The sequence below is a fragment of the Amia ocellicauda genome, chromosome 5 (assembly GCF_036373705.1).
Source record: "Amia ocellicauda isolate fAmiCal2 chromosome 5, fAmiCal2.hap1, whole genome shotgun sequence".
Lineage (NCBI taxonomy): Eukaryota > Metazoa > Chordata > Actinopteri > Amiiformes > Amiidae > Amia > Amia ocellicauda.
In genome coordinates this window covers 51702050-51726671 of record NC_089854.1, presented here as the reverse complement: position 1 = coordinate 51726671, position 24622 = coordinate 51702050, and the positions used below count along the sequence as shown (strand labels likewise).

The 24622-nt window shown below is 42.1% G+C and overlaps 2 non-coding genes and 1 pseudogene across 2 annotated transcripts; all 3 read right to left on the bottom strand.

Moving 5' to 3' along the window:
- Positions 1–272: 272 nt before the first annotated feature.
- On the bottom strand, positions 273–14418 carry LOC136749053 (ADP-ribosylation factor-like protein 13B pseudogene; annotated as a pseudogene).
- A 7080-nt stretch (positions 14419–21498) lies between these two features.
- On the bottom strand, positions 21499–21571 carry trnak-uuu (transfer RNA lysine (anticodon UUU)). The gene has a single exon. It is a non-coding gene; the product is annotated as a tRNA-Lys (tRNA).
- Positions 21572–23769: 2198 nt separating this feature from the next.
- Positions 23770–23842, bottom strand: trnak-uuu (transfer RNA lysine (anticodon UUU)). Its single transcript has one exon. It is a non-coding gene; the product is annotated as a tRNA-Lys (tRNA).
- Between the last annotated feature and the right edge of the window lie 780 nt (positions 23843–24622).

Sequence of the window (24622 nt, the reverse complement as noted above, 5' to 3'; positions counted from 1 at the left end):
CTTCTCTGGGAGTGTTTACTCCACCTGTGTGTGGTCGGTGTAGGTCAGCTACCCAGAGTGGGGTTACTGTACACAGCGCTGTCAGCCTCCCAGGGGCTGCTCTCCTCCGCCTCGCCCGTCGTCATTGGGCATGTCCTGCGCCAGCCCCAGCGCCAGGGGAACCGCCTCGGCTTCCTCTCCCTCTCCTCCTCTCTCCTCCGCTTGTCCTCCTTCTCACGGCTCCCCTCCTCCACCCCCGTCGTCCGCCGGCCCGGGATCCAGGTGAACTGCCGTCACCTGCACCGTTTCCTCTCCTTGGCCTCCGTCCTCTGCTTGGCCTCGTTGCCAGTGATGACATCAGCGATGGGCTGGAAAGGATTGGACATGATGCCGTCCTTGTCCTCCACCTGCTCCTCCGGCGCGGCCCTCCCCTCTTGCTCGGCCTCCTCCCTCTCTCTCTGCTCCCGCTCCTCTCGGACCCGGCGCACTCGCTCCGCTCTGTCGCGCTTGTCCTGCTCCTCCAGGGCCCTCTGCTCGGCCGTGTCCTTCTCTACGCGCCCGTTCAAGGCCGCGTATTCGCAGTGGATGATGCGGAGCAGCCAGCCCAGCCCCCTCTTGACAGGGTGCTCCCGATTCATGCTGTTGTCCATCACAGCGCAGCACGTCTCGATTGTACAGCGACACTTGTACTTGTTCACTAGCTTATCCAGGGAGAGAGACTGGACGAGACTGGACGAGTTCTCCCTCATACAAGGCCCCGTCGCGGTCCTGCTTGTTGCCCAGGACAAGCATGGGCTTCCCGGTGATGCGCGGGTGTCTCAGGACCTCGGCCAGGGTGTCCCTGCTCTCACGCATGCGCTCCACAACGCTGGAGTCCACCAGGAACACCACGCCGTGCGACTCGGCGTAGTAATTTTGCCAGATGCCCCGGATCGACTTGCCCCCACCCAAGTCAAAAATGGTCACCTCGGAGTCCCCCTGCTTCAGGTCGATTTTGGAGAAGCCCACGGTGGGGGCCACGTCTTCTGGATTTTCTCCCAAAATTCCTTTCAGAGTCGCTGTTTTCCCAGCTTTGTCCAGACCCAGCATCACTAAGGTCACTTTCCTTGCCGGCTGGTGCAACCGTTTCACCCATTTGCCACAGTTCGCAATCATACTGAATGAAAATGTCACTGACTACTCTTCACTGACTGCTAGCTACTCCAGTCGCTCCTCTACACGCTGAGATGGGTGATACAAATGAAAACAACTGGAAGGATGATACACCGAGCTCAGGATTTGCATCCGCTGGCGCTGTTGCACTTGCAAGTGTGTCCTGACCCTGTAGCATGTGGGGATGTGACGCGTCTGCCGCTTATGATGTCATAACTGGGACCGGAGGCAGCACTCAAGCTGTTAATCATCCACTGATTAAAGCTGCTGCTAATGTCATAATTGAAGGAAAAGGCAGGGCATCAGGCCTTAGATGGTCATAATTGAATCACGTGGCCAGAAGCTCAGTTCTAGAGCAGGGATGGCGAACCTTTGTTAGGCTGGAGTGCCCATAGTCTGGTTTGTTCAATTCACTAAGTGCCAAGGGTGCCAATGATAAATTCGGGATTAAACAGCAATTTCTTTAAACAATATTTATATTTATTTTTTGTGGTAATTAAGCAAACATGCCAACAAAACAAATCACAATCTACAATACAGAATAATCCAAAACACTATGGACAGATGGAACCCCTGCATCCACCCTCCTGCCACCTGCATGCACTGATAACCTCCCCCCACTTTGAACCCCCCATGTCCCTCTGTGGTTTGCAGGCCTAATGTAGCCCAAAGTACATCCACTTCCACCTCCCAAAAAATAAATTAAGAATAAAGTAGTATATTTATGACAACTGTTTATTTTGTATCAGTTTTACTTCTTTAATAGATTGTTGATATGAATTTTTCGCATGATATTGCTATTTTATTTTTTAAATGTAGCATTTGTGGCTTGTAATTGTGGTAAAGGGGTCTTGTTGCACAGGCAGTTATTTGACACCTGGACTTGCGGCCCATTGCTTAATTTAGGTTACCCACCACTGCCATAATCAAATCAATGATAAGTGTTTTTTTTTCTTTCATATATGACTTCATTGTGTATTGGATTAATTCTTGAACAAAACATGTTTACAATAAAGCTTTGCCTGATTTGCAAACATACCATCTAACATGAGAACAATTGGCTGTAAAACATCAGGTAGCAGAATTTCACACAAATTACCCTTGGATTTGCAACCCATTTCCAACATTGTCTGTAGAATTGTAGATAATGGTATAATTCTTCCTTGGATTACTAGTCTCTTGTATTTTGAAAAAAACTGGGAATATTTTCTCCCCTTTTATTTTTTCATATGAGTCAACCAACCCCTCCTGTTACTCAATCCATATGAAACATCATCACAGTCACAGCTGTACCAGTGGTTAGAACTGCCATGTCCAGGCCTGGAGCTTGATGGGACTGTGCTCTTATTGATGGCGAATGTAGATGTCACTCACTCACTGAGGTAAACAATTCCAGGACTGAGCAAACCAGAGACTCTCATACAGTATTATCATTGCTATTATTATTTATTTCTTTGCAGACATCCTTAATTCAGTTTAAGTGAAAACCAAGTGGAGAAAGATTAATTTCCATATTTGTGTGTGTGTCGCAAACCCATCCAATAAAAAATAAGATTATGATACAGTAATAATGAAAATAACAAGAAAATGTACTAAAAACGTATAGATGTATATTGTGGCAACACCAAGCCATTGACAATTTAAAATTAATTTAGATTTGAATAACTTAAAATTGCATGGAGGCACCAGTACACCAACCTTTAAATAACTTAGGCTACATTTAAATAACTTATACATCATACGAATAACATGCTGAATCACTCAAGGCAGAAGACTAACATTATTTAGTAAGAAGCTATAGTTAATATAACAGTACTGATATCTAAGTTTGCTAACCTTAGCTAACTAAAACTAGATTTCTCTTACTGTTTAATAAGACTGATTAATTAATCTGGTACATTTTTATACAATGTACGTTATTAACTTAGGGCCGGATTAAATCAAAACTTTGACCCATCCGCTAATAGAAAACTACAGCTGTACTCAGTTGCGGCTTCATTTTCAGATGTAACCGCTATGATGTACAGGTTTGTAGTTTGTTATTAGCGGGTGGGTCAGAGTTTTGATTTTAATTCGGCCCTTAGTCTTCCAATCTGCCAGTTAACCAGATACCTTTCAGGATAACTTGACAGAAGTCTGGTTTTTTCTGTATCTCAAAGCAAGCTTAAAGTCCAGCTGGGTAAATTAGCAACACATAGCACCTATCCAATTAAGAGCTCCATCCCTGCGCCAACCATTACACTGCATTAACCCCTTTAAGACCCAAGAACTCGATATTTTCATTTTTATTGAATAATAATAATAATAAATTCCTATTCAGCCATGTTATACTTTGGATTGTTAGTCTTTAAATAGCTTTTTCAATCTCTTTGCCGAGTGAAATGCAAATCTCAGTTGATCCTCAGATCAGTTAAAATAATTACAGCTTGGTTGAAACAAACCTTTTATATTCATATACACTTGTTAGCAGTAATCACAGTTTTTAAATATAAATATATATGCAGGGCATGTATATAAATATATATATATAAAGCTCAGTGCTCACTTTAAAATTAAAAAGTATTATAATGCTTGAAAAATTACATTTAAAAAATCGCTCAATTAATTTCAGTGCAGCTTCTTTTTACTGTCATATCGAAACACAAGTGGTTGTAGCAGCTGGATAATTATTCACCAAACAAACTTCTTATAATTCTCTCGTCTTTGCCCCAGAAGTAATGTGTTTTTTTTTTCTATTTCGGGAAGAATACAAGTAAATTAAAGAAATGTATAAGGATTGTTTAATGAACAAGATGTGGCTTTTTTCTATTTACTTCAGTATCATACACTTTGGATCAATGTAGTGGTGATTAGTGTCTGGCTGTTTGTATCTATCTATTTATTTATTTGAGGGGCAGTATAAAATCTCGATATAAATGTATATAGGAATGCACAGAACGTGTAAGCGAGTTATATTGATTGCACTCTTTTTCTTTACTTTTTAAAAAGGTTTGTTTCACCTGAGCAGTTATTGGTTTAACCAATCTGAGGATCCGGTAACTAGAAATGAAAATGGCAATGAACAACAATTGCGCCTATGGAGGCCTTTATTGAAAAAGTGTGCAGAAACGATGCCTTCATAGAGAACATGATAAGTTATAGATAAAATCTAGCCTGAGGGTTAAAAGCAGCTTCTGTAAAACAAAACAAACAGCATCTAACATGACACAAATTCAACAAGAATGTATTATTATCAATATTATCCAATAATAAAGAGTAGGCTTAAATAAAGTAGCTGGGTCTGTAATACGTTGTGACAGGGATGCTCTTTGTAGGACTGGTGCTGTTACTGTTGGCATGCACTTTTATTGTCATCACTGTAATAGAATTCACAGTGATGTCGGTGTGGTCTTTGTCATGTGACCAGGTTGACACGGGTTGAGGATGCTAGTGTGAAATGGACTCTAGATGCTAAACACTGATTGTGCGTATTTGCAGTTCTTGAATGAGGAGAACAGGCTTAGATTTTGCCTGTTATCACAGACAACTCAAGGAGAATAAATTAGGGCTGCCAAACAAGACTTGACAAGAATCCTAATTTACTTGGAGTGAGACATAGATTAATTCCCTACGTTGAGAGATTTCCTATGGAGAAGTGTTAATTACTGTTGCTTCTTCTATCAGAGGTTCAACAGCTCTAGGAGTGGCTATTGTGGCAGTTCTCCAGCTTTCTTCAGACACACTCCAGCAGTCTGGAGGAGTACCTTACATAAAGCTTGATGTTTTCTCTTCTTGGGCCATTTCATTAGCAGTTCTCCAGATAGAGGGACTGCTACTTTCTTCTGCAGAGTAGCACAGCAAGGAAGCACTTCTTTGGGTACTATAATTGTCCTTTTTCACGAAATTCCCAGTTCACTTCTAGCTGGCTGTGGTGTCATTGAAGATGAAGAAGGCTATTAAAGCCCTAAAGTTCTCGACTGAAATAAATGTTTGCATGAGAAAGACTTTAAATGGAATCCATGCTCTCATGAAAAAACGCAGCCCTACTGCAGTATACACTCACCTAAAGGATTATTAGGAACACCATACTAATACTGTGTTTGACTCCCTTTCGCCTTCAGAACTGCCTTAATTCTACGTGGCATTGATTCAACAAGGTGCTGAAAGCATTCTTTAGAAATGTTGGCCCATATTGATAGGATAGCATCTTGCAGTTGATGGAGATTTGTGGGATGTACATCCAGGGCACGAAGCTCCCATTCCACCACATCCCAAAGTTGCTCTATTGGGTTGAGATCTGGTGACTGTGGGGGCCAGTTTAGTACAGTGAACTCATTGTCATGTTCAAGAAACCAATTTGAAATGATTCGACCTTTGTGACATGGTGCATTATCCTGCTGGAAGTAGCTATCAGAGGATGGGTACATGGTGGTCATAAAGGGATGGACATGGTAAGAAACAATGCTCAGGTAGGCCGTGGCATTTAAACGATGCCCAATTGGCACTAAGGGGCCTAAAGTGTGCCAAGAAAACATCCCCCACACCATTACACCACCACCACCAGCCTGCACAGTGGTAACAAGGCATGATGGATCCATGTTCTCATTCTGTTTACGCCAAATTCTGACTCTACCATCTGAATGTCTCAACAGAAATCGAGACTCATCAGACCAGGCAACTTTTTTCCAGTCTTCAACTGTCCAATTTTGGTGAGCTTGTGCAAATTGTAGCCTCTTTTTCCTATTTGTAGTGGAGATGAGTGGTACCCGGTTGGGTCTTCTGCTGTTGTAGCCCATCCGCCTCAAGGTTGTACGTGTTGTGTATTCACAAATGCTTTGCTGCATACCTCGGTTGTAACGAGTGGTTATTTCAGTCAAAGTTGCTCTTCTATCAGCTTGAATCAGTCGGCCCATTCTCCTCTGACCTCTAGCATCAACAAGGCATTTTCGCCCACAGGACTGCCGCATACTGGATGTTTTTCCCTTTTCACACCATTCTTTGTAAACCCTAGAAATGGTTGTGTGTGAAAATCCCAGTAACTGAGCAGATTGTGAAATACTCAGACCGGCCCGTCTGGCACCAACAACCATGCCACGCTCAAAATTGCTTAAATCACCTTTCTTTCCCATTCAGACATTCAGTTTGGAGTTCAGGAGATTGTCTTGACCAGGACCACACCCCTAAATGCATTGAAGCAACTGCCATGTGATTGGTTGGTTAGATAATTGCATTAATGAGAAATTGAACAGGTGTTCCTAATAATCCTTTAGGTGAGTGTAGGCATCTCCTGTTAACATTCAGCTTGACAGGAATGTGCAGATCCTTTTCTAACTATGGCAGACTTGGGATAATTGTGAATTTGAATACTTACTTTTCTACCATTCTAATATAAAACCTGCCACCAGCACCTTAGATGAAAATATAATATACATTAACAAAATATCAAAGAACCGACTCCTAATTGGCTGATGTCTGGTCCTGGAAGGCTGCAGTCCAGCAGGTTTTATAGGTTTCCTTCAATCACCCATAATTTAATAATGAGGAAAGTGGTCAAATTTGTCCAATTAAGCCAATGATCAGTTGAACCAGGCAGTTAGGAGTTGACGTACAAATAATACCTTAAGCCAATACAGCCCTAGAGGACCAAGATCCTGCACCCTGGCTTATGCGGCTAAAATCCACACAAGGAAAGCAGGGTTAATCATATAGCCTGTAACATGTAGTCCTGAGGTCTGAGACCAATTCAATGCTCCCAGTGGGTTTTTTACAATTGGTCGGTGTGCCTTTAAAGATGGCATGATAATATGGCATGATAAACTACCGCTAATCTGCCCCAAGTTAATTTTACTCTTATTGGGAGTGAAGTAATATATTACTAATGGAGTAGTGGTCAGGGCTCCCTCCTGGGTGGAAGGTTGTGGGATCATTCCTAGGTTCGGGACACTGCCATTGTTCCCTTCAGCAAGGTACCTCACCTAGATTGTTCCAGTAGAAAAATAACATGTTTAAATGGGTAATTGTATGTAAAACATAATGTGATATATTGTCACATTTTTTAAGTTGCCCTGCCTAAGAAATAAATTGTAATTTCATAGCTCTTGCTCTGTTTTTAAAGCTGTATATTTGGTGACTGTTATTCACCTTGGGAAATGGTGTCAACTAATAAATAATAACAATAATAGTCACCAGGCAACTTTGAGACCGGACAGGATTGCAACGTTCCCCTTAACCGGAAACAAACTTACAAACCGGTACTCATGATTCCTGTCACTGATCAGACAAAGTGTGCATCCTTTTTTAGATTCTGGGCATTTCTTTCTAATGAATAGAAGTAGCTGCAGTAGCTTCTTTTTTGGGTTGCTTTTATGTACATTTTTCTGTGTCTGAGAATCTGAAATGATTTTGTTGACTGTGTTGAGCAGATTGTATCTGTTCACTGATACACTGTGACAAGCTAGAAAGAACAATTTTGTGTTTGCTGTTTGAAAGACTGACCTTTCTATTTAAATATTTAAAATAACTTTTGTGCTACATGCAATACTTACCTTTTCTTTTGTCATCTCTATATAAAACATTGTTTTTTAGAAATTCAGACTTCACCTGAATCTCCTGAATTTTTTAATCAGGATTATATTATAGTTATTGAGTTATGTTTTTGGAGGACCTCATATGTGAAGTGTTATAAATTGTGAATGGTCAGTCAACAAGGTAAGCAGCTGCACAAAGCAATTCTAATAAAATGGTTTCAGCCTCACAGCCACAATAATGTTACAGTCTGCCCTGTTTGATTATAGCAGTTTAAATGGAGAATCATTGAAGTCCAGGATTAATTTAAACTATTTATATAGACATTTGTGTAAGAATACCTACTGGGAAGGGAGTGGGAAATGAGCATGCGTGGATATAGTTTATTTATTCATATTTCTAGTTACCTTTGCAGCAATGTTATCCTTCTGCAGAAATCAGTCATCCATTAATCTAGTCCCTGCCACTAATCCCTAGTCCCTGACACACTGTAGAGGGGAGACGAGGGCAGCTATTAGATGTCAAATACACAGGAAGATGATAAGGAACTAGTAGTCGCACTGCAATTATACACCCTCTTCTTAGTGTCCTTGCCCTCCTCTGAAAGAAGGAGCATTTTAATCTAGCTGACATTCTGCCCATCTTAACTTCCCTGCCCTTGAAGAAACAGTACAGAAAATGGTATTGTTATGGTTCAAGTACAATACTCCTTTAATCTTCACTGGTAGGAATCAATAAATAACTAAAAGGAACATGTCTGACCAGTAAAGCAGTTTTTACTTTGTGTTTGTTATAATATTTATTAAGCAGTACATACAAGCTAACCTAAAAGACAGGACCAAAGCTTACCAAAGCTGTTTTTTAGGATTTTAATTGCATTTTCCATCTGACCATAACAGTTAAGTTCTACAAACAAGAGAAACCAAAACTAATCATATTTGCATTCCGATTTAAAATAAAATACCATTGAAAAGACATATGAAGATAAAGTAACTAAATAATAATGACTGCTAAAACTTTACAATGCTTTCGCAATAAATTGTTAAATAAAGAATACAAAGGTTGCAAGTCAAGTTTCCCAATGTGAAAACCTGATGCATTAATTCCAAAGAAAATAATTGACAACTGCACCAATCAGCCAGTTGAGCCTTCCAGATCTCATGGGACATCTTAGAAAAACAGCAAAGATCCCCTCGTGGCTGTAAAATGTCATTTTTGCTCCATAGTTAAGAAACTGGGGGGAATAAAATGTAGAAAATAAATAAATAAATGAGACAGGCTAATGAGTCTCCAGGGAAGCTTCCGTTGTGCATGGTAAATCAGAAAATACTTATCTAATGAGTTTGAGAGGGGATATTATTATTGTGCAATGCAATCCCACCTCACATAAGAATGAGCTACTAAGAGATTAAGAAATGTGCAATTCGAGAACTCGGTCTTGCGTTGTTCCAAACCAAAGATGCAAAGAAGTCCCAAGAGCAAAATTATTATTGCAAGATTGTTTGGCCCATTTAATGCATTAATCACTGTCATGCACAATCAATTAAACCCTGCCACACTGTTGAGCCCGACAAGTCCATGTGCTTAAGACACACTTCAGTTTGCAAGGCTGTCCCCTCTCAGGAACTGTTAATATGAGGCCTCATAATGGGGTGTTAAAACTGCTTGAAATGCTGTTTGCAGCTTAAAGCAGGCATGTGGTGCTCATCCTGTCAGAGTAAAGACTAGCACAGGGTCTGTGTACGACAATGAAGGGAATCCCAAAGATGAATGGGCCACAGTCAGTAAGTTAAGAATCCAAAATAATTATCCAAAAGGCCCGGCTCCTGGTTCGAGGTTGACTGCTCTTTCAAGTCTAAGGTAACACAAGCTCAGTAACAGGTTTGTGTAGCCTACATAATGAGCACTGTTCCACTACCTAAAGTGTTGTCTTTTACCTTCTGCTTGACTTGAATTGTCAGCATCTCTTGCTCAATTTATCTTTTTCTCTCTCGCCACTAGACTGAGAAGAGCCATCAGAATATATAAGAACACACTACAATCTTGAAGTCCAGCATTGCTGATCTCATTTACCCGATGAATAGCTGTTCTGCTGGCGTTTACTAATGGCACTGTAAAAGTCTGATTTGATTTTCATCTCAAATACTGTTTCTTCGAAAGAGCTGAAAATGGAATGCATTTCATGTATCTTTATAAATGTACTTTGATCTTCAAGGTGTTGTAATGCATGTTCCTTTTTCTGCCTCTGCCGCAATGTTTATACAGCTAACACTTTCTCTGCATCTATTAATTGAGGATTGTATTCCATTAGGTAAAACTATTAGTTTTCTTGCAATTTCCCTCACAGAATTCATATCTGAATACCGTGATCTAGGCAGAGTTTGCGCTAGCCTTTTTTTTTTTTATGGGCAACATGGCCGTTAACATTCCAGAATTCCGGCCATATAGAACAACTATCGGACATATGTTTTAAATAGCCATATAATAGCATACATTTAAACAGCAATAAACACTATGATCCAACAAATGTATTTTATTTAAAGTAGTCAGCAGAATGAACTCTTCACAAGCATATAGGCTACAACAATTAAATAAAACAAATAGCCTTGCTATTGTTCATGAAATAAAGACATTAGCCTACATTAAATGTATGTCTCTTTGCATTCCAAGCCCGTCAAATTAAATAACTTGAATATAAGCTAAATGAAGAAGCAATTAAATTCGAAATTTAAATTAGATTTTTAGGAGCCTCAATATTTTGGCCATCATATATACTGACAAATACATGTGAGATGTACTCAATATTCTCCCATAGACAGAGAAAATACACTGTTAATGCATAGCACTACAACAGCTAAGCCCCCGGGTCTGAGTGGTAAGGGACTGTAAAATATGTTCTCTGTTCCTCTAGTTTTTTCTCTCGAAGCAGTGTGGGACTTTGTATTTCTTTGTAGCCTAGCGGAAATTATAATGTGGAGTACCCTTGCCCACAACAATCCCCAATCCCATCCAGTTAATTAAATATAATGGATTTTAAATGGTAATATGCAATGTACAAATACCACCAGGAAATTTGAGTAATAATCAGAACATGTCCAAATTATTCTACATTAACATTATGCTTCTATGGATATTCACCCAGTATTTAGGTTTCAAGTGGAATATTTGGATACAATGACCTGCCTTCTTGGTGGCATTCAGCATTCCTTAGATTCTATTGCATTTAAAATCGTTCAGCACAGATGTTCTAGTGCTTGTTTCTCAATTTAATCTCTAGAATCAGGCTTTCATGATGCATGTATTGATGTGCTTTACAAGGTCATAGATTTGTTGTAATCTACAGAGTTGTCATCCTTGAGATTGATGTATAACTATTATGTATTTTTTTCTTGACATGCTTAATAATTGATACAAATGAGAACATTATTTTATTTGACCATGTAAGGGGTTTTCTCTGTATACTTCTTGCGTGCTTGATCTTCAAATCCCACTTATCTTTAAAATCGAGGATACTGCCCAATGGGGAAGGGGCCTATGTCATTACCATGGTACCACTGTGAATGTACACGACCGTTCAAAAGTTTGGGGTCACTTAGAAATGTCATTGTTTTCCATGAAAACATACATGAAATGAGTTTGAATAGGAAATATAGCAAAATGGAAATATAGTCATTGACAATAATTGTGTCCTTCAGACTTTGCTTTCATCAAATAATCTTCCATTTGCAGCAATTACAGCCTTGCAGACCTTTGTCATTCTAGTTGTCAATTTGTTGAGATAATCTGAAGAGATTTCACCCCATGCTTCCTGAAGCACTTCCCACAAGTTGGATTGGCTTGATGGGCACTTCTTACGTACCATACGGTCAAGCTGCTCCCATAACTGCTCAGTAGGGTTGCGATCCGGTGACTGTGCTGGCCACTCCATTATAGACAGAATACCAGCTGACTGCTTCTTCCCTAAGTAGTTCTTGCATAGTTTGGAGCTGTACTTTTGGGTCATTGTCCTGTGCAGGAGGAAACTGGCTCCAGTCAAGCGCCATCCACAGGGTATGGCATGGCGTTGCAAAATGGAGTGATGGCCTTCCTTCTTCAAGATACCTTTATCCTAGGGATGCACCGATTAATCGGCCAGCAATCGGTATTGGCAGGTTACAGGCCAAAAATGTAATAATCGGTATCGGCCGACTACTTTAAAATGGCGATTACTTGTGCCACTAATGCTTGTACCCCATTCATACAAATCCGAGGTAAAATAGACTACCTCTGTTGCACAAAAGAAATGTATCGGCTTTGAAGATGGGTCTCCCTTTGTGTACCTTTCATTTCCAAAAAATACACCATATGTCGGTGTTGGTGGCCTTTTATCCTATGTCTGAATGGGGTATAAGTCTTTTCTTATTCAAATATATGGAAAAATAACTTGTATAATTAAAATGAGCTGATATTAGAAGCCTCATCGGAAACAACATTATTTAATTTATGACAGGGTAGAAAGTTACAGAAATGTCATAACATCAGTATCGGCATCGGCCGATTATGTTATATGAACATCGGCTATCGGTATCGGCCAATAATTTTCTTATCGGTGCATCCCTATTTTACCCTGTGCAAATCTCCCACTTTACCACCACCAAAGCACTCCCAGAGCATCACATTGCCTCCACCATGCTTGACAGATGGCATCAAGCACTCCTCCAGCATCTTTTCATTTGCTCTGCATCTGACGAATGTTCTTCTTTGTGATCCGAACACCTCAAACTTAGATTCATCTGTCCATAACACTTTTTTCCAATCTGCCTCTGTCCAGTGTCTGTGTTCTTACATTTTTATTTTTATTCTCCAGTCTAAGATATGGCTTTTTCTTTGCAACTCTGCCTAGAAGACCAGCATCCCGGAGTCGCCTCTTCACTGTTGACGGTGAGACTGGTGTTTTGCGGGTACTATTTAATGAAGCTGCCAGTTGGGGAACTGTGAGGCGTCCATTTTGCAAACTAGACACTCTAATGTATTTGTCCTATTGCTCAGTTGTGCACCAGGGCCTCCCACTCCTCTTTCTGTTCTGGTTAGAGCCATTTTGCACTGTTCTGTGAAGGGAGTAGTACACAGAGTTGTACGAAGTTGTACTTCAGTTTCTTGGTAATTTCTCAGATGGAATAGCCTTCATTTCTCAGAACAAGAATAGACTGACAAGTTTCAGAAGAAAGTTCTCTGTTTCTTGCCATTTTGAGCCTGTAATCAAACCCACAATTGCTGATGCTCCAGATACTCAACTAGTCTAAAGAAGGCCAGTTTAATTGCTTCTTTAATCAGCACAACAGTTTTCAGCCGTGCTAACATAATTGCAAAAGGGTTTTCTAATGATCAGTTAGCCTTTTAAAATGATAAACTTGATTAGCAAACACAACGTGCCATTGGAACACAGGGGATTAGGGGATAAAATTACCTTTTTTTGGCCACTAGCCACAGTGTCTGGTAGAAGGAAAAAACTTACCAGCCATTTGGTATTTTTACCAGCCAAAGGCAAACATCACCAGAAATACATGAGGGTGCGTAAATGTGTGGTGAACATGTTAAAACATGGCATTTATTTGGGTAATTAATCAATCACCATAACAAAAGCTAATTGCACACATGTATTGACTAGACAGGTGTGTATGAGGGAAAAGGATCTGGATAGAAAAAACATGCTACTTGCAAGTGTTATAAGATCTTTGATCAAAACATTGCAGTCTATTGAATTATAACACTTGCTAGTAGAGACAGTGTGTGGGAGCATCTTCTTCAAATTAATCAATCACATATGAAATAAAATGGCAGCTAATGGGGATCTGTATAAACACTAACACATGAGAAGGGGTGTTATAAGGTGACGCATTATTGCTCTTCATACTCATATTCCTCTTCACTGCTACTCCCTTCTCTGGGTTTCTGCACATCATTAAAAGTATTTAATTGGATTGGCTAGATATTCATAGAGCCATGGTCTATGGTTGGGTAAAAAATATATAATCTCTAGGGATGATGACAGACAGTAACGTCCTTTCCATTGGCTATAGGTTACTATACTGTCACTCAGGCCAGCCCTCCCCTGCTTGCTTTATCTACTGTGGAAGGAAAGTTAGAAATTCTTTCTCTAATACCTGTTTATCTCTCTTGTATATTTAAGAAAGTCAGGCCAGAAGGTAGCTTGATTTCTGTTTGTTATTTACGATGAGAATCTTGGAGACAATGTCAAACAGTATGATTTAAGTGCCTGCTCCCTAATCCATGTGTTGACCTATGAACTCTGTCCTATAATTATATATATTCTGCTTAGCTAACTTTTAAGATACCATAGTAATGACTTTCTGATTATAACCAGCTCTTTGATTTTTGTGTATAAAAGCATTGACTGTTAAAATGAAGGCAGAGCGACTTTGGGATCTTCTTGATTCACTGTTCCTCTCCAAGCTGCGTGTATTAAAGGCATTGCAACACGTTCCAACCTGATTGAAGATGATTGTTCTTCAACACTACTGTGACATACAGTAACTCTATCTCTTTTTTGCAATTCACAATTGTGGATACTCCTCTCCAGATCTGTGAGCTATAAAGCACACATCATGCACATCCTGAGGACCCTGCCTCCTGGCATATTTGCGCCCACCTTGCGACCCACACCCTCCTGGACCATCTCACAACAGACCTTGTGGTCGAGCTCCCGTGCTTCGGCTCATTGGCGGCCATGGTGGTGGCGTAAAATGAATTCTGGCTGTCCCAGGCCAACAGGGTGCCCAACATGTATCAGACATTTTACTGTTGTGCCAGTCTAACCCGGATTCACTTTTGGGCCAACCGTCAACTCTCTGCGGGCCAGAGAGCCCTTGGGCGTGCGTACCTCCTCTAAATGGTCACAAATTGACATCAATTCTTAGTGCATACCACAGGAACTATACTTCATTTTTTCTTTTACTTCCAATGAATTTGGAAGATATTCTGGTAACATATGTTGTTGATCAGATAAAAGATGACCACTAAGAGCCCCAAATTAATATGAATCCAGAATAGCTTATTGTTCATAAATCAACTGAATAGCCCATATAACATATAAGTATTAATGAGTGTCTCTTCAGTCTTGCTGGCATAAGATTGAGGAATTGAGATCTTCTCTTTCCTGAAAGTATGTTTAACTCTTCAGATGTTTGTTTTCTGTAGAAATGGAAATATAACACATACATATGTACTTACACAGATCTGTATTTATGCATCTGTACGTGTGTGTCTGTTATGTGCTTCAAATCCTATCTATACAGATACTGCTCTTCTTAAATCGAAGGTTGCGATCCTGCCCTACAGAATGGGAAGAAATGCATTTTCCTGGACTGGAGGTGTTTACGTAATAGTTTAAGGTGGATTTAAGTTCTTGAAAATCCATTCAAGATATTTTGTCTTTGTTTATTGCTGGGAGGAATACTGAAGGATTGAAGTGATGCGTGTCATTATCAGTTTGTCGAGGTGCCTTATAGTTATGTGCATATGTTTAAGAGCTACAAACAAAATCAATACTATAGGCTACATACCAGCACAAGTCTGAAAAGTAATTTTGCTTTGTTTTTCTCACTATAGAAAAGCTATAACTTGAGTGCCTGTTGGGGAGGGGCATCTGTCTTTCTGCCCCTGGTGACATCTAAATGATATTCTAGCGTTCTCCATCAGGATTTATCTCCAGACACTCTGCCATTGGTTAAGCCAGGTCTTCAGCGAGCGAGTGAGTGAGTGATTGGTCAGAGGGAAACAGACAGACAGGCCTCAGACAACTTAATCCAGTGATATTTTATTGGAGATTACCAAATGACATTAGTGGGCTATTGCTCAAACATTTTGGAACCTAACTGATTTACAAAAGAATCACCTGGAACATTTCCCATGCTAACCTGTATGTAATATGAAAACGCACAACCTCATGATAGTTTATTAATCAATAAAGTCTTTTAAAACTTGGATTAAGGATTCGGGTGACTGAATTTCCCTCAAGATTCAGATCAAGACTCCACAGAGGATTGTGGTACCAAAGTGGCTATTTTACAGGACATTTTAAGACCAAAGAGCTGAAAACACTCTGTATCTTGTACCTATCAGACATGCACAACTACAACGCAGCCACAAGTCTGGGTTCCCCAGAGAACCCACCATTAGTCAAACATTACAAGCAAAACACATCCAGTTGAATCTATGTGTGATAGGACCATAAATTTTTGATAATTAGATTTCATATCCTCACCATATTCCACATATACATAACAGGACAAACTGCCAGGAGAGTCAGCCTGGTAGTTTTTAAATCTTTAACTGTGTAACACCTAGAATCACTGTCAAAATATTACCTATTTAGAACTTATTAATTCAGGCTTAAAAATACTGGTACTCACTTTCCACCATGCAATCTAATTACAGGGGAACACTAATTTTGCAAGTGCGAAACAGTATGGTGTACTTATTTAACTCCGCACTTGTGTCTGCATGCGAGTGGAAATATTCCCAACATACGAAGCAAGGACTGCCACGCGAAGGTCACAAACTACCGTTATCCTACGAGGAATGGATGTTTCTGATTTGGGTTGAATGACATGCATGCACTCTGAGGAAGAATGAAGGGTATTTGAATGACCTGTCTGGTTATAGGTCTTTGATTATACATCCCATTTAGGAAAATGGTAGCTGGCATCTTAATAAGAAAAAAAGTGTGTATATATATATTAAGTAGTAAGAGTAAATATTACAGGCCATTCCTTGTGTTTAGAAAGTGGTAGATCTCTCTGGGAAAGGGGAGAGTGAACAGTCATTCTCCTTTAGGAAGGGTTATTGATCTGTCTTAAAAGTATAAATATACCATATGTGCATTTCCATACTGTTACTGATCTTTGAAGTTAAAAAAAAAAAAAAAAAAACTAAGAACACTACGGAAGCTCTGCAAGTCGATCGCTCTTTTACAGCAATCGAAGGGAAGGGTTGATAACAAACCGAAACGGTTACAATACGATACCGCTTAGATTAACTGTGGATATGTATTGTGATCGTGCTCGGCTCAGGTGTGCGTTCAGTCCGCACACAATACGTTTCGGTCGCGAAACGTCTAATCAAATCGAATAAAACGGCGGGGATAGCATGTTTGATCCGTGTGCTATTGTTTTTCAACAATTGTAATGCCCTTTGTAACGTTTAACCACTGTGTTGAATAGAGCTTGTTATAGGATATTGTGAACTGAACCTATTTTGCTGTGAATGTATATTTACTGCGAATAGTTTATTGTGTCTGGTCTTGGTCTGTCTGCACTAAATAAATGATTTGCATCAAGTAATTATTTAGTTTGTCTGTCTACTTTTTTACCTAACCACTAAAGGCCACTCCTTGCACTTCACACATTTGCCCTTTTAATTGCTCCCTTACTGACATACTTTAACATGCAATGTGCGTGTGATAATAGTTTTAGCAGCCTGTTGCCATTCAGGTGAGACAATACCTAGTAAATCCTTTTTTTTTTTCCATGTTGGTGCGCCGCAAAGGTTTTTGGTCTCTGCAAAGTGTGCCGTGGCATTAAAACGCTTGGGAACCACTGGCTTGGCTTGTTGGGCATCCAGGTATGCACTGAGATTACGATCGGCACGATGATTGTCGTTCTCAGGGGAATTGTGTTTCTTTGCTGATCACGTTCTCCGTCGCTTTTTACACAGTTGTTACAAGTGGCACATTGGGGATGAGGAGCAGTGCATGCTGACACGCATAGCTGTGGACTTCTGCATGGTATGGGGCCACAGGTCATTCCAAGTATTTCAAGACGCCAGCAAATGTGTGGACGCATTGAGTAGGTTGTGTTGGCCCAACCCTCACAGATTGTGCCAAGTCAAGTAGAGATGCATGTTGTCCTGTTCTAAAGTGACACGTCGTCAACAGCAAAAACATCTCTCAGAGTTCCTGGCTTGACTTGCCTCTGGAAGACAACACTTGCCAGGCTGGATATTTGCCGAAGGAAGCAAAGAGGACAGGACACCTCGCCTAGACACAACTGCGTATCTCATTGTCCCGAGGAAGGCCGTCCAGGCTTTTCACCATCATGGCCCTCGGTCAACAAGGTCTCAACACTGCCCCGAACACGGACTTAAAATTAAAATTAAAAGTCTGATGCTCTACTGGCTGAGCTACCCGGGCTTCAGTGAAGTGCTTCACAATGTGTTGGCTTCATGATTGTTCCAGACCGCTTTCTGGCCGGTTTAGAAAACTGGGCTCTGGGTGAAAAGGGTCACATGCAATACGAGATGTTTGGGCAATGCGAGTTCTCAACAACATATCCGAATTGCCGGGGTTTTCTCCTTGTCCTCATGCAATTCCAATGGCTTGACATTTGGGAGCTCGTCCAAAACCGACGCCAAACCATAAGCACGGCTTCCTTCGAGACGGAATTGAACCAGCGCCCTAAGGGTGCCCGCTGCCTGAAACCTACAGTCCTCCGCTCTAACAACTGAGCTACCGAAGGGAAGCTCCTCACCGCCTTCCCCTGGCAGTCTCAGTGGCCGTGCAAAGCCAAGAAGCACCGTGGCTTGGCTCAGTGGTTTTCAACCCGTGTGCCGTGAGGACTACCCAATTGTGTCGTGAGATTTTTATCCCCTCAAAAATATGATGTCATTTTTTTGGGTCAACTTCATAAATCTTGTATCAAATCAAACTTATTCAAAATTGTGAAAATGTTACATTCATACATCACCTGTAGAAAGCGTTTCATAACTGAAATGTTGTGTTTGCCGGACTGAACGCACACCTACACTAAGTCGCAGTGCTATCAGTGGTACTGAAAGGCAATTGATTAAAGGGACAGATGGTGAATTCCTTTTCATCTTGCACTCTGCTTGTCCTTGTTCTAAGTTGGACTGGTGAACGAAATCGATTTTATCAATATTATTCAATGTGTTTGTTCTTGCCCTTTTGGTAGGCTTAATTTTTTGATACTGTAACGGAGATGGAGAGGCAGCACCGCCCCTCTCGATTAATATGCGGCCATCTCCGTAGGGGCTGCTGGGAGATAAGAGAAAGGACTGTAAAGAGTGAATTAAGGGCCTGTTCATTGTTATGTATTGATTGTGTACTGTACCGTTGTGTACTGTTGTTGGATGTCTCCTGTTCCTCTAAGTCTCATTTGGCTTTGGTTTCCCCCCTCTGCGATGAATAATCGGGCTCTAAATAGCCCCGGCGTTTCTCCTGCAGTTCTTCGTTCTTTCCACTGCTAGCGCTGCCTCTGTGAAGGCGGATGGTGCTTGTGAGAAGTCAACAGCGTGTCCACCGAAAAGGGTGTCTGACTCCTGGTTTTGGATCCGGAAGGGTTGATAACAAACCGAAACGGTTACAAAACGATACAGCTTAGATTAACTGTGGATATGTATTGTGATCGTGCTCGGCTCAGGTGTGCGTTCAGTCCGCACACAAAACGTTTCGGTCGCGAAACGTCTAATCAAATCGAATAAAACGGCGGGGATTACGATCGGCACGATGATTGTCGTTCTCAGGGGAATTGTGTTTCTTTGCTGATCACGTTCTCTGTCGCTTTTTACACAGTTCTTACAAGTGGCACATTGGGGATGAGGAGCAGTGCATGCTGACACGCATAGCTGTGGACTTCTGCATGGTATGGGGCCACAGGTCATTCCAAGTATTTCAAGACGCCAGCAAATGTGTGGACACATTGAGTAGGTTGTGTTGGCCCAACCCTCACAGATTGTGCCAAGTCAAGTAGAGATGCATGTTGTCCTGTTCTAAAGTGACACGTCGTCAACAGCAAAAACATCTCTCAGAGTTCCTGGCTTGACTTGCCTCTGGAAGACAACACATGCCAGGCTGGATATTTGCCGAAGGAAGCAAAGAGGACAGGACACCTCGCCTAGAAGCAACTGCGTATCTCATTGTCCCGAGGAAGGCCGTCCAGGCTTTTCACCATCATGGCCCTCGGTCAACAAGGTCTCAACACTGCGCCCGAACACGGACTTAAAATTAAAATTAAAAGTCTGATGCTCTACCGGCTGAGCTACCCGGGCTTCAGTGAAGTGCTTCACAATGTGTTGGCTTCATGATTGTTCCAGACCGCTTTCTGGCCGGTTTAGAAAACTGGGCTCAGGGTGAAAAGGGTCACATGCAATACGAGATGTTTGGGCAATGCGAGTTCTCAACAACAAATCCGAATTGCCGGGGTTTTCTCCTTGTCCTCATGCAATTCCAATGGCTTGACATTTGGGAGCTCGTCCAAAACTGACGCCAAACCATAAGCACGGCTTCCTTCGAGACGGAATTGAACCAGCGCCCTTAGGGTGTCCGCTGCCTGAAACCTACAGTCCTCCGCTCTACCAACTGAGCTACCGAATAGAAGCGCGTCACCGCCTTCCCCTGGCAGTCTCAGTGGCCGTGCAAAGCCAAGAAGCACCGTGGCTTGGCTCAGTGGTTTTCAACCCGTGTGCCGTGAGGACTACCCAATTGTGTCGTGAGATTTTTATCCCCTCAAAAATATGATGTCATTTTTTTGGGTCAACTTCATAAATCTTGTATCAAATCAAACTTATTCAAATTTGTGAAAATGTTACATTCATACATCACCTGTATAAAGCGTTTCATAACTGAAATGTTGTGTTTGCCGGACTGAACGCACACCTACACTGAGTCGCAGTGCTATTGAAAGGCAATTGATTAAAGGGACAGATGGTGAATTCCTTTTCATCTTGCACTCTGCTTGTCCTTGTTCTAAGTTGGACTGGTGAACAAAATCGATTTTATCAATATTATTCAATGTGTTTGTTCTTGCCCTTTTGGTAGGCTTAATTTTTTGATACTGTAACGGAGATGGAGAGGCAGCACCGCCCCTCTCGATTAATATGCGGCCATCTCCGAAGGGGCTGCTGGGAGATAAGAGAAAGGACTGTAAAGAGTGAATTAAGGGCCTGTTCATTGTTATGTATTGATTGTGTACTGTACCGTTGTGTACTGTTGTTGGATGTCTCCTGTTCCTCTAAGTCTCATTTGGCTTTGGTTTCCCCCCTCTGCGATGAATAATCGGGCTCTAAATAGCCCCGGCGTTTCTCCTGCAGTTCTTCGTTCTTTCCACTGCTAGCGCTGCCTCTGTGAAGGCGGATGGTGCTTGTGAGAAGTCAACAGCGTGACCACCGAAAAGGGTGTCTGACTCCTGGTTTTGGATCCGGAAGGGTTGATAACAAACCGAAACGGTTACAAAACGATACCGCTTAGATTAACTGTGGATATGTATTGTGATCGTGCTCGGCTCAGGTGTGCGTTCAGTCCGCACACAAAACGTTTCGATCGCGAAACGTCTAATCAAATCGAATAAAACGGCGGGGATTACGATCGGCACGATGATTGTCGTTCTCAGGGGAATTGTGTTTCTTTGCTGATCACGTTCTCTGTCGCTTTTTACACAGTTCTTACAAGTGGCACATTGGGGATGAGGAGCAGTGCATGCTGACATGCATAGCTGTGGACTTCTGCATGGTATGGGGCCACAGGTCATTCCAAGTATTTCAAGACGCCAGCAAATGTGTGGACACATTGAGTAGGTTGTGTTGGCCCAACCCTCACAGATTGTGCCAAGTCAAGTAGAGATGCATGTTGTCCTGTTCTAAAGTGACACGTCGTCAACAGCAAAAACATCTCTCAGAGTTCCTGGCTTGACTTGCCTCTGGAAGACAACACTTGCCAGGCTGGATATTTGCCAAAGGAAGGAAAGAGGACAGGACACCTCGCCTAGACGCAACTGCGTATCTCATTGTCCCAAGGAAGGCCGTGCAGGCTTTTCACCATCATGGCCCTCAGTCAACAAGGTCTCAACACTGTGCCCGAACAGGGACTTGAACCCTGGACCCTCAGATTAAAAGTCTGATGCTCTACCGGCTGAGCTACCCGGGCTTCAGTGAAGTGCTTCACAATGTGTTGGCTTCATGATTGTTCCAGACCGCTTTCTGGCCGGTTTAGAAAACTGTTCTCAGGGTGAAAAGGGTCACATGCAATACGAGATGTTTGGGCAATGCGAGTTCTCGACAACAAATCCGAATTGCGGGGGTTTTCTCCTTGTCCTCATGCAATTCCAATGGCTTGACATTTGGGAGCTCGTCCAAAACCGACGCCAAACCGTAAGCACGGCTTCCTTCGAGACAGAATTGAACCAGCGCCCTAAGGGTGCCCGCTGCCTGAAACCTACAGTCCTCCGCTCTAACAACTGAGCTACCGAAGGGAAGCTCCTCACCGCCTTCCCCTGGCAGTCTCATTGGCCGTGCAAAGCCAAGAAGCACCGTGGCTTGGCTCAGTGGTTTTAAACCCGTGTGCCGTGAGGACTACCCAATTGTGTCGTGAGATTTTTATCCCCTCAAAAATATGATGTCATTTTTTTGGGTCAACTTCATAAATCTTGTATCAAATCAAACTTTTTCAAATCTGTGAAAATGTTACATTCATACATCACCTGTAGAAAGCGTTTCATAACTGAAATGTTGTGTTTGCCGGACTGAACGCACACCTACACTGAGTCGCAGTGCTATCAGTGGTACTGAAAGGCAATTGATTAAAGGGACAGATGGTGAATTCCTTTTCATCTTGCACTCTGCTTGTCCTTGTTCTAAGTTAGACTGGTGAACAAAATCGATTTTATCAATATTATTCAATGTGTTTGTTCTTGCCCTTTTGGTAGGCTTAATTTTTTGATACTGTAACGGAGATGGAGAGGCAGCACCGCCCCTCTCGATTAATATGCGGCCATCTCCGTAGGGGCTGCTGGGAGATAAGAGAAAGGACTGTAAAGAGTGAATTAAGGGCCTGTTCATTGTTATGTATTGATTGTGTACTGTACCGTTGTGTACTGTTGTTGGATGTCTCCTGTTCCTCTAAGTCTCATTTGGCTTTGGTTTCCCACCTCTGCGATGAATAATCGGGCTCTAAATAGCCCCGGCGTTTCTCCTGCAGTTCTTCGTTCTTTCCACTGCTAGCGCTGCCTCTGTGAAGGCGGATGGTGCTTGTGAGAAGTCAACAGCGTGTCCACCGAAAAGGGTGTCTGACTCCTGGTTTTGGATCCGGAAGGGTTGATAACAAACCGAAACTGTTACAATACGATACCGCTTAGATTAACTGTGGATATGTATTGTGATCGTGCTCGGCTCAGGTGTGCGTTCAGTCCGCACACAAAACGTTTCGGTCGCGAGACGTCTAATCAAATCGAATAAAACGGCGGGGATAGCATGTTTGATCCGTGTGCTATTGTTTTTCAACAATTGTAATGCCCTTTGTAACGTTTAACCACTGTGTTGAATAGAGCTTGTTATAGGATATTGTGAACTGAACCTATTTTGCTGTGAATTTATATTTACTGCGAATAGTTTATTGTGTCTGGTCTTGGTCTGTCTGCACTAAATAAATGATTTGCATCAAGTAATTATTTAGTTTGTCTGTCTACTTTTTTACCTAACCACTAAAGGCCACTCCTTGCACTTCACACATTCACACACACTTCCCCTTACTGACATACTTTAACATGCAATGTGCGTGTGATAATAGTTTTAGCAGCCTGTTGCCATTCAGGTGAGACAATACCTAGTAAATCCTTTTTTTTTTTCCATGTTGGTGCGCCGCAAAGGTTTTTGGTCTCAGCAAAGTGTGCCGTGGCATTAAAACGCTGATCACGTTCTCTGTCGCTTTTTACACAGTTCTTACAAGTGGCACATTGGGGATGAGGAGCAGTGCATGCTGACACGCATAGCTGTGGACTTCTGCATGGTATGGGGCCACAGGTCATTCCAAGTATTTCAAGACGCCAGCAAATGTGTGGACACATTGAGTAGGTTGTGTTGGCCCAACCCTCACAGATTGTGCCAAGTCAAGTAGAGATGCATGTTGTCCTGTTCTAAAGTGACACGTCGTCAACAGCAAAAACATCTCTCAGAGTTCCTGGCTTGACTTGCCTCTGGAAGACAACACATGCCAGGCTGGATATTTGCCGAAGGAAGCAAAGAGGACAGGACACCTCGCCAAGACGCAACTGCGTATCTCATTGTCCCGAGGAAGGCCGTCCAGGCTTTTCACCATCATGGCCCTCAGTCAACAATGTCTCAACACTGCGCCCGAACAGGGACTTGAACCCTGGACCCTCAGATTAAAAGTCTGATGCTCTACCGGCTGAGCTACCCAGGCTTCAGTGAAGTGCTTCACAATGTGTTGGCTTCATGATTGTTCCAGACCGCTTTCTGGCCGGTTTAGAAAACTGGGTTCAGGGTGAAAAGGGTCACATGCAATACGAGATGTTTGGGCAATGCGAGTTCTCGACAACAAATCCGAATTGCCGGGGTTTTCTCCTTGTCCTCATTCAATTCCAATGGCTTGACATTTGGGAGCTCGTCCAAAACCGACGCCAAACCATAAGCACGGCTTCCTTCGAGACGGAATTGAACCAGCGCCCTAAAGGTGCCCGCTGCGTGAAACCTACAGTCCTCCGCTTTACCAACTGAGCTACCGAAAGGAAGCTCCTCACCGCCTTCCCCTGGCAGTCTCAGTGGCCGTGCAAAGCCAAGAAGCACCGTGGCTTGGCTCAGTGGTTTTCAACCCGTGTGCCGTGAGGACTACCCAATTGTGTCGTGAGATTTTTATCCACTCAAAAATATGATGTCATTTTTTTGGGTCAACTTCATAAATCTTGTATCAAATCAAACTTATTCAAATTTGTGAAAATGTTACATTCATACATCACCTGTAGAAAGCGTTTCATAACTGAAATGTTGTGTTTGCCGGACTGAATGCACACCTACACTGTGTTGGCTTCATGATTGTTCCAGACCGCTTTCTGGCCGGTTTAGAAAACTGGGCTCAGGGTGAAAAGGGTCACATGCAATACGAGATGTTTGGGCAATGCGAGTTCTCAACAACAAATCCGAATTGCCGGGGTTTTCTCCTTGTCCTCATGCAATTCCAATGGCT